The sequence below is a fragment of the Neopelma chrysocephalum genome, unplaced genomic scaffold (assembly GCF_003984885.1).
Source record: "Neopelma chrysocephalum unplaced genomic scaffold, ASM398488v2 Primary Assembly neopelma1_331, whole genome shotgun sequence".
Taxonomy (NCBI): domain Eukaryota; kingdom Metazoa; phylum Chordata; class Aves; order Passeriformes; family Pipridae; genus Neopelma; species Neopelma chrysocephalum.
In genome coordinates, this window is record NW_020897994.1 from 158,540 (window position 1) to 175,114 (window position 16,575).

The 16,575-nt window shown below is 37.1% G+C and overlaps 1 protein-coding gene across 6 annotated transcripts in view; it reads left to right on the forward strand.

Moving 5' to 3' along the window:
• The window catches only part of PCDH9 (protocadherin 9), a 698,432-nt gene that overhangs the window by 110,269 nt on the left and 571,588 nt on the right, over positions 1 to 16,575 (forward strand). The gene's annotated exons all lie outside the window — the stretch shown is intronic.

The window sequence follows — 16,575 nt, forward strand, 5'->3', positions numbered from 1 at the left end:
TACTGCATTCAAATTGTATTGCCAAAATGAGGGTGAAGGGATAAATTTGAAGACATGATATCCACTCTATTCCACTTGGGCATGCACTGTGACTCTCACAACTAAGTTGTCAGAGATTCTTGGGACATGAAAGGGGATTCTTCAGCAAGGAAAATGGTGTTTTTATTTGGCAGTAGTAAAAGATGCAAGGGAACACAATTAAGCTCGGTATGCTTGTGCTGAATGGTGTGATTGTATGTTTGTTCACTGATACTTCACTCCTGTTCCTGTGATTGGCATGGGGAGGAATACAGGAGAACGAGTCTATAGAAGCTCCCTTCACAAGGGCAACTTCCTTATCTATAACCTGTCAAATTCACTAAAACCTACTGTCAGTATGAAACCCTTTCTGAATGTACTTGTGCAATTTGTTCGTCAGTTTGGTTCTGTGAACAGAATGCATCCTTGAATGTCTTCCATCTCTCAGGCCTCTCCTAATTTGCCATCTTTGGCATTTAATGTCAAGGAAATAGTATAATGTGAATTTGTGAAAAATATTTTCAGCAAGTTCATGCTGATACGGAATTTCCCTGAGAGGCAACATTAATAATGGGTTGGCACAACACATTTGCTGGAGTGGGTTTGATGCCTTGATTGAGTTTCCGTGGTGCATTTGTTGTTGCTTTGGGGAACATGTGGATATTGGGTTCAACAGACCATAGAATTTTGAATTAACCTCTCTTTTTCTCTCCATGAATATAATGGCTTCACAATCTGTTCTTGCTTTGGCCTTTTATCTAAGGAAAGAAGTGAAGCTTTGATTTAAAAAAAAACAACCTGCCATTTTTCAGAGCATTGTGAGGCAAAATAAATATGCATAAGGAAACATTGATTCATAAGAATCTCTTAGACTTCTCTCCCTGAAGAGTTTCCTACACTGATGCTCCATAAAATATTTATTTTATCCGTAAAGTGCAAAAGATGAAAACCATTAACACTAAGTTCAGAATATGGCAGATCCAGTTCCACCCTTTGTTTAGGAGAAGCCTATGATTATTTTCCAGAATTGTGATAACACTGTCAGAAATTTCTCATTTTAGGTAATTTCTCCTTTTCTGGGAGTTGTAATTGAGTAATGTAACTTTATAAGATAAAGGCTGAATAATAATAGATTTTTTTCTAAGTTATACTCTGTTGCTGTGCTTAGAGTACGTGCTGCTTGCCTTTTCAGTCAGGGAATTTTCTTTGAGGGTCTCAAAATACCAGAGCAACAGTCTGATCTATGCATTATTTCCAAAACCTAAGAAGTTCCTTTAGTGTGTGTGTTTGTCTGACAGAGCTATGCACTTGAATGGGAGAGAGGATAGCTGCTGATAGAAGATAGCGGTTAGAGGCTGTGGCTGTATTGCAAGGTGAAAAATGTGCTCAGGGTTAACATAAGGGAAAATTTGTATAGTAACTACTAATGTGGCGATTTGTAAACTGAGGTACAGGGTGAGTATGCAATTTGTGTTATTTAAATATGACATAATTGCCAAAGTACATAACCTTAGCATATTAATTTTACTCCTTAGATTGAAATATTACATAGAGGGTAAAGACTAAATATATTCTCCAATATTTCACTATGTTTAATCCCTTTTTGCTTATCAAGACAAGTTATTCTAATTTACTATCTTCCTACTTTAGCTCAACCTCACAGTATTTTGGTTGTTGCTCTCACAAGTTTGTATCTCAAATGTTTATATCTAAGCTTTGAATTCAAAATAAAATAAAAAAAAGTTGTCTGTGATAATATTTTTGGTTCTCTTTTAAAGAAAACCTGGTAGGAACAGTTTTCTAAGTTTATTGGTTTAATTCTACCTTAACGACAAGCCATTGGCATATTTGTGAATGTTCTTTCTACCTAAGTTCTGGGCATGATGAGAAAGAATTATTAAAGCTGTTTGATACTTTAGTGACTTGTTTCCCAATATCCTTGTGGAAATTTGTGTGGGTTTTAGAAAGTGGGTTGAATTAGGAAAAAATGAATTAACCTTTGGGACAACTTGTCTATATTCCAGACCGGTAGTAAATGATTTGGGTAAAATTTGCCCTAGGAATTAGCTGAATTGGTGCTGACTATAGTTTTAACTGTTCAGAAAATGGTGTTTAGGACTTGTAGCATGCTTTTTTCTTACTGATAAAAAGGTCCAAAAGTGGCAGTTTCCTTCCTTTGTATAAAACACTGTATCAAACGTAATATGGCTTTTCATTGGTCATTGTATACACCAGGATTTTCCCCCCAATTTTCTTGTTCTCACTATATTAGCTCCATTTTTTGTAACATCGAGGAAAGGAAGAAACGATAAATTGGTCTTTGCAGCAAGACAAGCTTAAAGTAGCATAAGCATAGGGTGAAGCTGGAGGAGTAGAGGGCACTGTTGTTTTATTATCAACTGGCTTAACATTCCTGCTCTTTTTGCTCTTCCCTTTGCATGTACGAGCTCCACAGGCAGGAGACTGAATTGGTCTTGCATGGACCTGATTTCCTGAATAGTCAGCACCTGTTACTCTAACCAGAGCACAGAGAACTGAGAATCTCAACAGTCCTGTAAAAAGCTAAGAAACATTTCTTTGATAGTGTCTTTCCCACTATTTTTATCTCTGATAGTGACAAAGGAAAATTTTAGCAAAAGTTGTCATGATGTTGCCCACACAACTATACTCGATTTGTTAATCCAGCTTCTTGCTTGACACAAAATGTGGGCAGTTGTGGTATCAGAAAATCACGCTGCTTTTTTGCATGCAAATAGAAGGCACTTAACTTGTCACCATATGGAACAAAAGCAATTACCAAGGATGAAAGATAAAGCAAGACAATTAACATGCTTGTTGTTTGTCAAGAAGCAACCTTCTATGTCTCAGAATACTGTAATTCAGGTTTCATGGTGAGAGTTTTTGGGAATGTACCAGAAGTAGTGATTTGAAAGATTTATTCATTTATTGCAGTGACAAATGCAATAGAAACGTGTTCAGAGGCTTGCTTTATAGTCAACTGCTTGTTGTAACTGATTAATTTATCACATATTTGACTAGGAGGAACTCAGTATAACATTATATTGATGTAGATCAGTACAGAACAAAATATGTTGAATTTCATAGGCTTGACTGTACAGCAGAGCTGATTATCACTGTATCCTAAATATCTGATATTTTCTTTGATAGGATTTGCCACCGGTTGAACATGATCTTTCTGTCATAGTCTTACAACATGTTAATTTATAATGATAAATATAAGGAAATTGTAGGCATATAGAAATAGTATAAAGAGATTGCTTCTAATATCCTCTCTTCTCTCATGTGATTTTGGTCAATGATACAATAAAGGCTATCCTTTTCAGGCAGATTATTAAAAAGTCAGTGTTTTAGAGCATATCGTCACATTTTCTCTGGTCTAGACTGAGCAAGACCGGTTCATCTGCATAGGATAATACAGCTGTACGTTATTTCTTCACTTGTTTTATTCTCAGGGAAGCTTCAGCTTTGACTTTAAAGTCATTACAAAAATGTCCTTAACAAAAGACCCAGCAAGAGTTTGTAACTGGCCACACAGAATTAGTTTGCAGTCTGCAGTCCTCATGGTCCATACTGGGTGCTTTGATGCAACTCTGAGAATTAGGGATTGCTACCACAGGTTTTTCAATCCTGAGTGAAAGAAATCCTTAATGTGACATGAAACTTTCTTTTACGTGGGTTAAAGACTATCCATTTTGTCCCATTCAGGAAATGCCCTGACATTTCGTCCACCCCTGGTGGTACCTTGCGTCCTCTTCATGGCTTAATGTACTGTATAGGGAATCTAGGGACAACGATAGATCTGGAATCCAACATATGTTCCTACCTATGTTGGAACTCTCTGTGTCACATTCATAGGATTTATAGGTTTTTTTTTTTTCTGAATAGTACTTTCTAATTTTGGAGTAATGAATATTCACGTTTAGATATGGCGATGTTATTTTACAGTATCCCTTTTCTTGCCACAGTTTTTCTTTAATGTAAAATTTGCATGGTACTCCCCTCTGAATGTTTCAAATATATAAAATAAGAAGATGGAAAATTAGAAAACATAAATTGATTTTTTTAAGCCTTTCTTATCAAGGAGAATATTGTAATAAAAATGGAGCATATATACTACTGTGAAATGATATTACTTATGAAATGATTGAAATAGTCTGAAAATAGATACTATGCACTGAAATTAAAAAAGAGTGTGTTGATAATCTATAATAAAAAATACCAAAATTGATTGTAAAAGAAAAAAAAGAACAGAAATGTCGTTGTTTGCAACAACTAACGTTCTGAAATGTTGTACTGTACCACGCATTTATATGCCTGCATATGTATATATCCATTACTTATGCAGTTATAATACTGGACTAATGATGAGAAGGTGAAGCCAGAGAGGATAGGTTACACACACAAAAAAGGTTATTTTGTAGTAGACCTTGGTGATGTAACTGTTGACTTACTAGTTGCCAACAATAGCAGCAACTTGTCCAGGGGTTGTGATTTTGTTTTCTTTTTGTATGTCAGAGAAAGCGACCTTAATTAAGATTTGTGTGATGACTGTAGCTGAATTTTTCTTCATTTAGTCAAAGCCTTTAAATTTCTTAATAGTGCTGTTTATAGTATGCTAATTTAAGTTAATTGTACTGCACTAAATGAGATACTGATTTAGAAATGCTTGTAATAGTCCAATTTTCAGTGGAAGGAGACGCTTTCTTGTAGGCAAGTATTGTGTGCTCTGACCTGGAATTCTTGTAATAAATAATTTTGAACACTGTCACAGGTGTCCATTTGAGTTAAAATATGTTTTCCATTCATGTTGTCTGCTATAATTTTTTTCTGATATATGTTTCATTATCACATCGTTCTGTGTGCAAGTATTTTTATAGCATCAGTTTTTGTAGACATTTCTAGTTTCATAGCTGAATTTCCTATACTCAATTTTGAGTTTTGTGTTGAAATTGTATGCATGAGCTTTAAAATACCGTATTCGAATCACTCTTGCAATTTTTCAGTGGAATTTGAATCTGTCTGAACCTGATTTACTCTCCAGTCTGGAAACAAATGGTCTGATGAAGTAGTGGTTGAGAAAGTAGCAAAGAATTCCAGAGTTCTCTATAATTTCAGGTACAGATAGCTACCTATGGCATTACAGAGGTGAGGGCTTGACTCTGCAGAAATGATTTATAGTAGTTCTTAAACATGCAGCTAGTATTTCTGACAGATTGTGTGTAAAGGAATACAGGAACTTATCTTTAAAAAAGTATTTTTTCCTCCAGCTTGCACTGAAAAAAGATTGGGAAAAATAATATGGTTGATGATCCAGTGCCTTCCAAAGCAGGATTTACTATACCTAGGTCATTCCTGACAGATGTTTGTTTCTTAAAGACACCCAGTAGTGGGAACTCCAAAGCTTGCTTAACAATCTGTTTTAGTGTTTCAGTAATCTTTCTTACGGTTAGAGAGCTTTTTAGCATCTTGGTCCAATTTAATTTGACTAGTTTTTTATCATAGGCCAGACATTCCTCTGTAGATCTACCTTTCATGCATTAAAAGATTGCTATCATCCTTATCTTCAGCCTCCTCTTCTTTAGCTTTAACAATCTCACGGTGTTAAATCTCAAATCTTTCCTTGTTTGTCAGACTCATGATAGTTCTCCTTTTGATTTTTTTCTGTTGGTTTGTGTCTTTGAGCTGCCCCAAACAGGATAGAAACAATCCATCGAGTTCTCCCAAACATGGAGCAAAGCATAAGATTTATCTTTTGTATCCTACAGGTGCTTTTCAGTTTTACATATCCAAGATGTGTTTCTTGCAACAGAATGACACAATTTATTTCCAGATTAGGTAGAGATTGGATCTCTAGATCCTTCAACCTCTACCCATGCAATTGTGCTATATCTGGATTTGTTCCTGCCTTTCAGAAATATGTATTTTGACTGACCTTCCATTCTGACTGTCCCTAACTGGGCCACTGGCAGGCCCGGTTATGTGTAATCTTTAAATGCAATAAGCACTCACTCCATGACTCTTATTGTTAAAACTTCAAGCAGGCCTGCTAGAGGGAAAAAAAAAGTAAAAACCAATTTTTAGCAATAGTGTAGGCATGATTACACTATATGTAATCAGTTTTGTGTTCACACTATATTAGTAACACTGAGACAAACTTTCCTTTTTTTGTGTTTGAGGATTTTCTCAGGGGCAAGAGGTACACACATAAATGACCTTGCTTATGACCCGCCTCTCCACAAGGTCTGTTACCATTTTGTGAAGATATTGAATTCTGTTGACTTGTTACATATTCTTAAAGGATTGACTAATTCTTAACTAATTGATTTTTGCCTTTTCTTACATCCTTTTCATATTTCCAGCTACTTAAAAATCATGTTGTTCATTTGTTCCAGGGCTTTTCTGGGACTTAATAGGTGACAGAAAAATTTGTTATTTCTAAGTTTCTGCTTCCCTACTTTTTTTGAAGATGAATATTATGTTTTAACTTTTTCCGTTTTATTGATACTTCATGTGGCCTTCACAGACTGCTTTTCTTACGGCAACATGGTTCTGAGATGGCTTTACCAGTTCTCCAAGTACCCTAGGAGGAAGTTCATCAGGCACATCTGTTCTGAAAACTAATTTACTTAAGTACTCTGTAACCTTGCCTGTCTGTATTTTTTAATTGAAATCATTCTTTTGTTGTTTGTATTAATTTTGCTAGTCACTTTCTCATTGTTGACCTTTTTAATTAAAACTAATGCAAAGAAGACATTAAATGCTTTGGCCTCCACATCTGTCAGTAACTTTTTTTTCTCTGCTGGATAGCAGAACAACTCTTTCCTTTGTATTCTTCTTAGTCAGTTTGAATATATTCAGTTTGATTAGTGCAGGATGCAGATATTTTAATTATGTTTTATCCTCCCAGTAGACCAGTTTAATATGTCCACAGAAGGGATTTTTTTTTTCATTGACCTTTCTGTATTCATGTTCATGCCAAAAGTCCATTTGCTGGTATTCCTGGAAAGTCTTGTACCAGTAAATACACATTATTTAAAAAAAAAGGGGAGGGGAAAAAAAAAGGCATTCAAGCCTAAACCAGGAAAAGTTAAATAGTTAAATTCAAGAAACTTGACAGTTTTGTTTTTGCTGAGTGGCACATTCAGCCCCTCGTTATTCACACACAATGAAAGAGAACACTTCAGCAATTGGAAATCACTTTGGCATGATCAGTCAGTCAGAGGATTTGATGGTGTGAGTGTTCCTGATTCTCTAGTCTGTTACGAGAGGACCTTATGTCCTTATGTTAGAACCTTATGTTCTGGAATAGTTTTATTATATTTAAACATTTTTCAGTCTTAACTGTTCTGCCACAAGAGATGGGAGTATCATGAAGCATGATATTAACACGGATGTGTTAAAATAAATCAAACAAGAATAACAATAACACCACAATCTTACCTCTTTCAGGATTAACTTGGACTGATTCTCCTTGACATGTTTAAATTTCCTTTTTTTTTAATATAATTCCTTTTGATCTACTCCTGGTACTGTTTTAAAAAATAAATACTTAGCAGATATTCTCCCTAGGATAGGACACATGGGAATGATTCAAAGGTGCACCAGGGAGGTTTAGAACGGACATTAGAAAGCACTCCTTTGAGAGGGCAGTCAAACACTGGAACAGGCTCCCTAGAGAGGTGGTCAATACCCCAAGCTGGTCAGTACTTAAAAGGCATTTGAACAATGCCCTTAACAACATGCTTTAACTTTGGGTTGGTCCTGAGTTGGTCAGGCAGTTGGACAAGGTGATTGTTTTAGGTCCCTTCCAAATGAAATAGTTCCATTCCATTCCATTCTCTCCTCTCAGCACGTATAGTGGCCATGATGCCGCCCCTGCAATTAAATTAATACAGATCTTTACTAAGGAGTATGTTACTGCAAATACATTTCTCTTTCTCCCATTGTCACTTGAGCAGCATGATCCCTGAATGATTTTTTACATGAAAATCTCATTAGTAGAATTAAAAATAAATTAAAATGTTGGATTTGATGATACCTGTGGCAGTAACATCACTATAAGATGGATGAAGATGGTTTAAAGCAGTTAAGAGGGGACATAGAATTTTCATGAAGTGAGTCCTTTAAAAATTTCTCTAGCATCTGAAGTGGAATAAGGTTTTCCTGTTGTATGTGCAATTTGCAGACTACCAAGAGCTGAAGAATGGGAATGTTGACAATCAAGAGAATATACGTCTGGATCCTTTTGTCGTCAGGTGGGACAAGAGTGTTGAACATGATGATAAAGACTGTGTAAATACTCATATTTACTATTAGTCACTGGAAGGAGGAGCTTTCTGGCTAGAAGAGACTGAAATTTGTGGTGCTGAAAATCTGCCCTAGAGAACTTAAAGGAGACTCCAAAGCTGGAGGAGAGATTTGTCTTTTGGTGTGTATATATGAGGGAAATGACCGTGGAAGAATCATATATGTTCTTCCAGATCCAGACTTTTTTTTGTTGTAACTAGATAACTTGGAAGAAAAACTTACTTGTTGTAATAATACAGATTGTCAATGATGCCAAGGCTGCTAGTGTACCATAAGCACTTGCAGACATTTTACTAAACCTGTGATAACTAAATTTTATGGCAAAGATATATAAATTATTTGTGAGATTTTAAAAAATCTACCTAAAATGTAGCTACAGTGTTTTTTAGGGCCTAGAAAACATAATATTTTACTGTGACTTTAAATTTAGTCTAAGAGTTGAAAAAATATCTTAAGTCAGCAAAATCTAAATAGCACAAGGTTACTGCAGCAGGTGGAGCTTTTTTATTATTTTTTTTTTAAATTTTGTTTGTTGAATCCCATTAACTGCTTGTTGTTGCTTGGTTAGGTATGTCAGGTGCTAACTTGCTGTAGGCAGCACAGCAAGTGGAATGAGTCAAATGCTGTTACAGCCTTGAGCACCTAGCATCCATGCTGTTTGTCAGCATCATCAGACAGGTAATTCTGAGCATAGATAATGGTAACTTATCAGAGCCCCACATAACATAAGGATGAAATCAGTCTCCCCAAGCTAAACCTGAAAGAGTTGACAACATAGAGTATATATGCTGTAGCTTTCATCATTCTATTCATTAAACACTGTTTTGGCTACCTTACAATTACAGGCAAACAAAGCAAAAACCAAAACCCAAGCAACTAACAGTAAACAATTTCATTTTATGGCTTTGCATGAGGTGCGGGGTCCTGGTCAATGGCAGTGCCCTGGCAGCCAGGAGGGCCAACCATGTCCTGGGGGGCATCAGGCACAGCATCACCAGCCAGTCAAGGACAGGGATTGTCCCGCTGAATTCTGCACTGGTGCGACCTCAAATTGAACACTGTGTGCAGTTTTCGGCACTGCAATATGAGAACGGTATTAAGCTATTAGAGAGTGTCCAAAGGAGGGCAACAAAGAAGGGCCTTGAGGGGAAGCCGTATGAGGAGTGGCTGAGGTCACTTGGTCTGTTCAGCCTGGAGAAGAGAAGACTGAGGGGAGACCTCACTGCAGTTACAACTTCCTCATGAGGGGAAGAGGAGGGGCAGGCACTGATCTCTTCTCTGTGGTGATCAGTGACAGGACCCAAGGGGATGACCTGAGGTTGTGTCAGGGGAGGTTTAGGTTGGATATTAGAAAGAGCTTCTTCACCCAAAGGATGGCTGGGCACTGGAACAGGCTCCCCAGGAAAGTGGTCACAGCACCAAGTCTGACAGAGTTCAAGAAGTGTTTGGACAATGCTCTCGGGCACATGGTGTGACTCTAGGGGATGGTCCTATGCAGGGCCAGGAGTTGGACTCAATGATCTCTGTGGGTCCCTTCCAACTTGGCATATTCTGGGATTCTGTGAAAACATACTTTGTTAATCCCTCCATTGATGTCATATTTACAGAATTGTTTTACCATCTTCCAGAAAATATATAACCTTTCCACTAAATCTTAAAACTGACTGGAGGCAAGAGTCCCATCAGCATCCAAATAACTGAAAACAACCTATCTAAACAAAGTCACAAATTTCATTCTTTAGCTGGGAGCAGTGTAGCACGAGAAGACTTTGTGCAAATCCTACATTATTCTTTATACCTTACAATGAAACTCTTTTGCACTTATCTGTTGATTAAATTGCAGTTTTGTGCAAATGCTGGGTAAAATTTAGCTAATGCTGAAACCTGGTGCAGAGAGCTTGCTTTGGAGTCAGTCTAATTGTTGGAGTAGAACTTGATGTTAAAATTACTTGGCAATCAAAATAAAATCTACGATTTTCAAGGTGTAAGTAACTATCCAGTATGTACCACAGTACGTGTATAAACATTGTTCTCTTACTCAAACACATTAATTTTAATAACCTATTTTCCTCCATAATGGAGTCATATTTTCCTGTTTTAGTCTACCTTTTTATCAACTTTAAGCTCTAGGTATTATTATTAATAATGATTTTTTATGTACCAATGTATCTAGTAACCTCTAATTTTGAATTTTTCACTTTTGAAAAGGAAACAGTTGAAAATAAAATTACAAAACTCCATGAAAAACTAAGATACAAACCTAATAATGCAGTATCAAGGCCAGATTTTTACAACAAAGATTAAATAAACCCCACCAGTTCTTTTGTTCTTTTTGGTCAGGTTAAGAGAGAGGTAGCCTAGTGGTTTAGCTGCAGTCTGAAAATTAGAAGGCCATAGCATCAGGTCCACAAGATTTGCTCAGTATTTTTAAAAAGGACTGAAATTATTGCAATCCTTTTCCACCCACAGTCACAGGGGATTCATCTAACACTCATCCCCACCGCAGTTATTTTCCAATAGATTTTTTTAAAATTTAACAGATTGTTCTCTTTGCATTTAGAAGCTTTTGCATTTCTTTACTCTTAGTTTGATATTGTAATTTTCCAAGGTAATTCTGAGGAAAAAATAAAATAAACAAAACTGTATGTATGATTACAGTAGATATTGAGCATGCTCTGTCCGGAATTATCAGTGCATAACTCATCATCTTAAGAAGATTTTATTGTCATGTTTATTGTCAGTGAAGTAAACCTCAACCCTTTGAATGGTCAAGTGTTAAGACCTGCTACTCATATTGAGAAGTCTTTCCTCTTATTGATTTTATTTTTCTCAGAGAAAACCAGTAATAAAAATGGATTCTAGAATAAATTTAATTTGCAATTTTTTCTCTACTGCATAAAAGCATCAGTTTTTAACTGTTAAAAAGTTATTGGTCTTTTTCATTTTACTGAAACAGAACACTGTTCTGTAAAATTGCAGTTAAATCTCTGTCATAGCTGTATTTTTAGAGAGGTAGAAAGACAACTAGATGAATTGTAAATGAGAAAACATTTCTTTCTTTTTGTGTTGATACAGAGAACTCATTAAATCCCATATCAGGCTTGCAGGCACTGCGGAAGGACAGACATTTCAGAGATCTCCAACCTCTTAGGAACTTTGGAAGTTAATGAGCCATCCCACAGTTATTATTTTGTGTTTTATCAGTGGTTTGCTCTGGGCTTTTATTTGATTTTCAGATTGTAGTGTGATCTCCTATGTGTGAGCACTGGATGGCATCAACTTTAGAAATGCTGTGTTTTCCAGTACTTATGGGCTATGCCAAAATCTTTTAATGCTGTTTGGGTCTTTTATGATTCTTCAAGTATCCTAACACCATTAAACATTTCAGACAAGGATCAGTAGGTCTTTGTGGAGTTCTTCAGAGACCCAAGAACACTTTGGCCATGGTGAAGTCTGTAGCACTAGGATCTACCAGGTGTACTGGGACCTCCAAATATTCTAGTTTCTAGTCATAGCATAAATAATGTTTCACCTCCTTCAGATCTCTCAGCCTGTGTCCCCTCCTTGTCTCAGAAGTGCCCTGTTTGAGCTGTTTTGATGTCAGGATGAAGAGCAACCAGTTAGTATGAGGAGGAGGACATAAATGCCTCCACTTCCTTCCCCTTGTCCTTGGCAGCCTGTAGAGGCCGGTAGGGGAACACTACCTCAAATTTAGAGAAGCAAATGGAGAACAAGAAGAAAGAAAGGAAAAGGGCACCAAAAAACTGTATTATGATATTACTGAAGGATCAGAATTGAATACTTCTTATGTTGTTTGGGGTTATTCATTGTAGCTTCTCTCATGTTTGTTCCTCCAAGAGAAAGGTGTTTAAAAAAAAAAAAAAAAGCTTGTTTTCTAAAACCATAAGAATATTGCTGTCACAAAAGCTTCCATTAAGGAATTATATCAGAAGACATTTAAACATCTGGCAAATGAAAACCACGCCCTCTAAGGGGAACTAAGAACACCACTACAGTCATTGGTGTTGCACCTTTAATGTAGTTTGATTTATCCAGCATTTTTATGTAGACCCATAAAGCACAACAATAACATCACCATTACAAATGATGATTTACCTTGCATGTATTATGTGTTTGAACTGGCAGGTCCATGTCAGCGGAAAAGGAAGTTCATTCCTGGATTAAACCAGGTCCTTTAGACAGCACACTTAGAAGCCGGTAGCAAATTTTCCATCTCTTCTTTGAGCTTTTGGTCAGAAACCCAGAGTCGATTTTCTTCAGCTAGAAGCATAATTTTGTTGTTTTCACGTGTTCTCTTTCATACCCTGCATACATTTGTCTAGAGACTTGTAATCAAGATTCTCATCTTAATGTTTTTGATTATTAAAACAAAACCATAAAAATAAAACAACCATGCTTTTTCTGCAAATATATTTATCTTCTGAGATAAAATTAATACTGTCATTCATTATCTTTGGAACCTAAGTAAGAAATTGAACAACGTCAGTCAGTTCAGTGAGCACTTTTCTTGTGTAGGGGAGGGGGTTGAGGAGATAAGGAATTAAAAAGACATTTGTTTTAGAGCAATCAGGCTTTTTTGTGCTGGCGTGCAGTGTTTTTCCACTCCAGTTGACATGGCTGGACATCGTCCGACACCCCTGGGGGATGTAAATCAGAGACTGAGAATTTTAGACATTTTACTGTCTGGAGAAATGTACCTAGTATTTTAATGTTTATTTATCTTTCCCAACTGTACATTTGCTTAGATGCATGCAGATTTAAATATATGTAAATCTATATCCCCACTCAAATCTTCAGAAGACAAAAAACTTTGGTCTATATGGCTTGTTAACATTTCCTATACATTTTCCAGAGGTGTACTAGAAACAGCCTGCTGTACAGCTGTTCTCCTGCAGCTGAACAGGTTCATAGGGAATGAAGAGCTTAGAGCAATTTGTAGGCAATGGAGCAAAAAGAAAAATCCACAAAGAAGCAGCTGATGTTAGCAGCTTTTAAAGAGAAGGAAAGGAAAGGGAAAGAATAGGGAGATGAATGTAAAACAGAGAGAGAACACCATTTTGGAAGAAATCTGAATTACTGTTTTTCAAAACCAAGGAGAAGCTACAGTGCTTACCTTATAAACCATTCTTCATCGTTTCATGCTTTTTACTGCTTGCTGAACAATATCTATGCTCAGCATATGCAGACGTTAAGCCAGTGCTTTACCTTGGCTGCACAAATGGTTGGGAGCGTGAGGCTGGCAGCCAAAGTTTTGTGTTACAGCTTTGTCACTGATGCACACCCAGGACTCAGTCAGGAAAGTGTTTAGGGCATGTTAAATTTTAAGCACATTTTTAAATCCCACCACTTGTCATAGTGCCTTTCTGGAATGAAACCTGCATGTTAAACTCTGCAAACCAATCCTGCAGTGCCTGTTTACTTACTTGTAAGATGGGATTAATAATACTTAATTCCTATGTGTGTTTTGTATCTTAATTCAGAGCATTTATACACCACTGTAAGCAAAAGTGTTAACGTGCCAGAATTGTGGCTTATTACTATGTTTCATTAGTGTTAATAGGAATTGTTGTATGTGTAGTTCATAGAGATATACATCTAAATTTTCATGGCATTACGCAATTGAAAATTTTAAAGGGAAGACTTTCAGTATTAATTGTCATTAAATCAATATCACAGAGTCAAGTTTAGCTCCTTAGCTCAAAAATCACATGGGGTTTACTTTCAAGAGGTCCTTTAATGCCTATTTATTTATTTATTTACTCTCATACAAAGTGAATGTGAGACATTAGCAGTCAAAGCTATATATCAACATCCGGTTTATTTACTTTCCAGAGGGACCTATGAACTAAGGAAAGTAGTTATGAGGTGTGAAAAACCTATGACCAAGGTGTAAGAGCAGCTGTGAGAATACTAGATATTTTTATTTAGATATTTTCATACAGACATTATTTAGAAAGAAAATAAATACTTCTTGATGTACAGATAATCTGATAAATCATTAAAGAAGAAATGTGAGAGAGAATAAACACTTAAAAATGTTGTGGCTGCTACATTTTTTAAAAGACATGTTAGTGATTTTAAATTGCCCATAAGAGTACATCTGATATTCCTGAGGTATATGATAGATGTGATGCAGTGTCATGGCTCAGAGGGACCCATTATTATATTTCATTGGTTCATTTGTTACCTCTTTTTGTCGTCACAGTGCTGGTAAAACATTAGTTTAAATAACCAATCTTGTTAAAAGAAATGACTATTTCATTAAAAATAAAAAAGGTTTTTTATATACCAGTCAGTTTACTAGTATGGATTAGTGCCATGTTGTCTCTGTCGTATATTCTGATAGTCAGGGTTTAAAAAGAAAATACATACCAAAACACAACCCATGTTTGAAACAGAATGTGGTTTTGGTAATAATTTACTGAAAATGCATTTAGCTCACTGAAAGCTTATTTACATGGAGATGTTCAGGAGAATTAATCTAAAAAAATGAATTTAAAATGGATTAGTTAAACCTAATTAAGTCCTTGTATAGATGTTCATTCAGAATTAAAAATGCCTTGATTTGGCTTAACTTAACTCCCTTCCAAATGAATAACAGCTACCTGATACTTAACATAGTTTAAATAATCCACTTTAAGAATTAAAAGCAGAATAATTTTGCTGCATGCTTCTGTGTAGACAAGGTCTCTGGGAGAAATCTGTCTGTCTGACCCTTTCCCAGCTCTTAACATTGAGGTGTAGACAATAACTTAATTTCAGAGGTAGTCTGAAGTCTTGCAAAAGATATTAAATCACATTGAATTTGGAAGTGAACTTTTAGGGAAGGACAGGATACAGATATATAAACTGTTTACAAAATCACAGAATCAACTGGGTTGGAAAAGACTTCTGAGATCATTGAGTCCAACCTATGACCCAACACCACCCTGTCAACTAGACCATGGCACTAAGTGTCACATCCAGTCTTTTCTTAAACACCTCCAGGTACAGTGACTGCACCACTTCCCTGGCAGCCCATTCCAATGCCCAATCACTCTCTCTGTAAAGAATTTCTTTCTAATGTCTCCCCTGGCACAGCTTGAGACCATGCCCTCTTGTCCTACTGCTGGTTGCCTGGAAGAAGAGACCGACGCCCACCTCACTCCTACCTCCTTTCAGATAGTTGTAGAGAGTGATGAGGTCTCCCCTGAGCCCCCTCTTCTCCGGGCTGAACAGCCCCAGCTCCCTCAGCTCCTCCTCATAGGGCCTGTGCTCCAGTCCCTTCACCAGCCTCATTGCCCTTCTTTGAACACTCTCCAGCACCTCAATGTCCTTCCTAAACGAGGGGCCCAGAGCCAGACACATCAAGGTGTGGCCTCACCACCGCTGAGTACAGGGGCAGAATCACTGCCCTGGACCTGCTGGACACATTATTCCTGGTCCAGGTCAGGATGCCATTGGCCTTCTTGGCCCCCTGGGCACACTGCTGGCTCATGTTCAGCTTCCTGAATCCCCAGGTCCCTTTCTGCCTGGCTGCTCTCCAGCCACTCTGTCCCCAGCCTGTAGCGCTGCATGGGGTTGTTGTGGCCAAAGTGCAGGACCCAGCACTTGGCCTTGTTGAACTCCATATGATTGGACTCAGCCCATCTATCCAGCCTATCCAGATCCCTCTGCAGAGCCCTCCTGCCTTCCAGCAGGTTGGCACTGCCCCCCCACTTGGTTAACAAGTGTGAATTTAGGATTGGAGGGACAGAATATCTTCTGATGGTGCCTGCTTCCATCAACTGTGGGAAAAATCTAGTCTTTAACTTTCAGGCTAACTTTTGTTGAGGTGAACATGACCCCCTCCCCTGGGAAGGAATGAATTGGATAGGGTCATTCTCTGTGGGTGATAGGAAGTTGGAACTTGGATGGTAATTATAATTACCTGTCATCTCTTCAGAATATGATAACTTCTTTATTCTGAAATTCCTATTTGCATACATTCTGTTAATAATCCTGAATTAACAATAAAGTATTTAGAAGGTTCTTTTACTGTGTGTTTTTTAAAAGACTGGCATTTTTTTCAAAAATTCAGAGTATCAACACATACCACAATTTTTGAGTGACAAGAGACTTTAAGCAGACATAGGAACAGACAGATTCTTAAGGAAAAATAACACCCATTTCTGCCGTAGCTGTGCGGTGCTTGAATGAACATGGAAGCTTGGAGGAAACAAGAGGCAC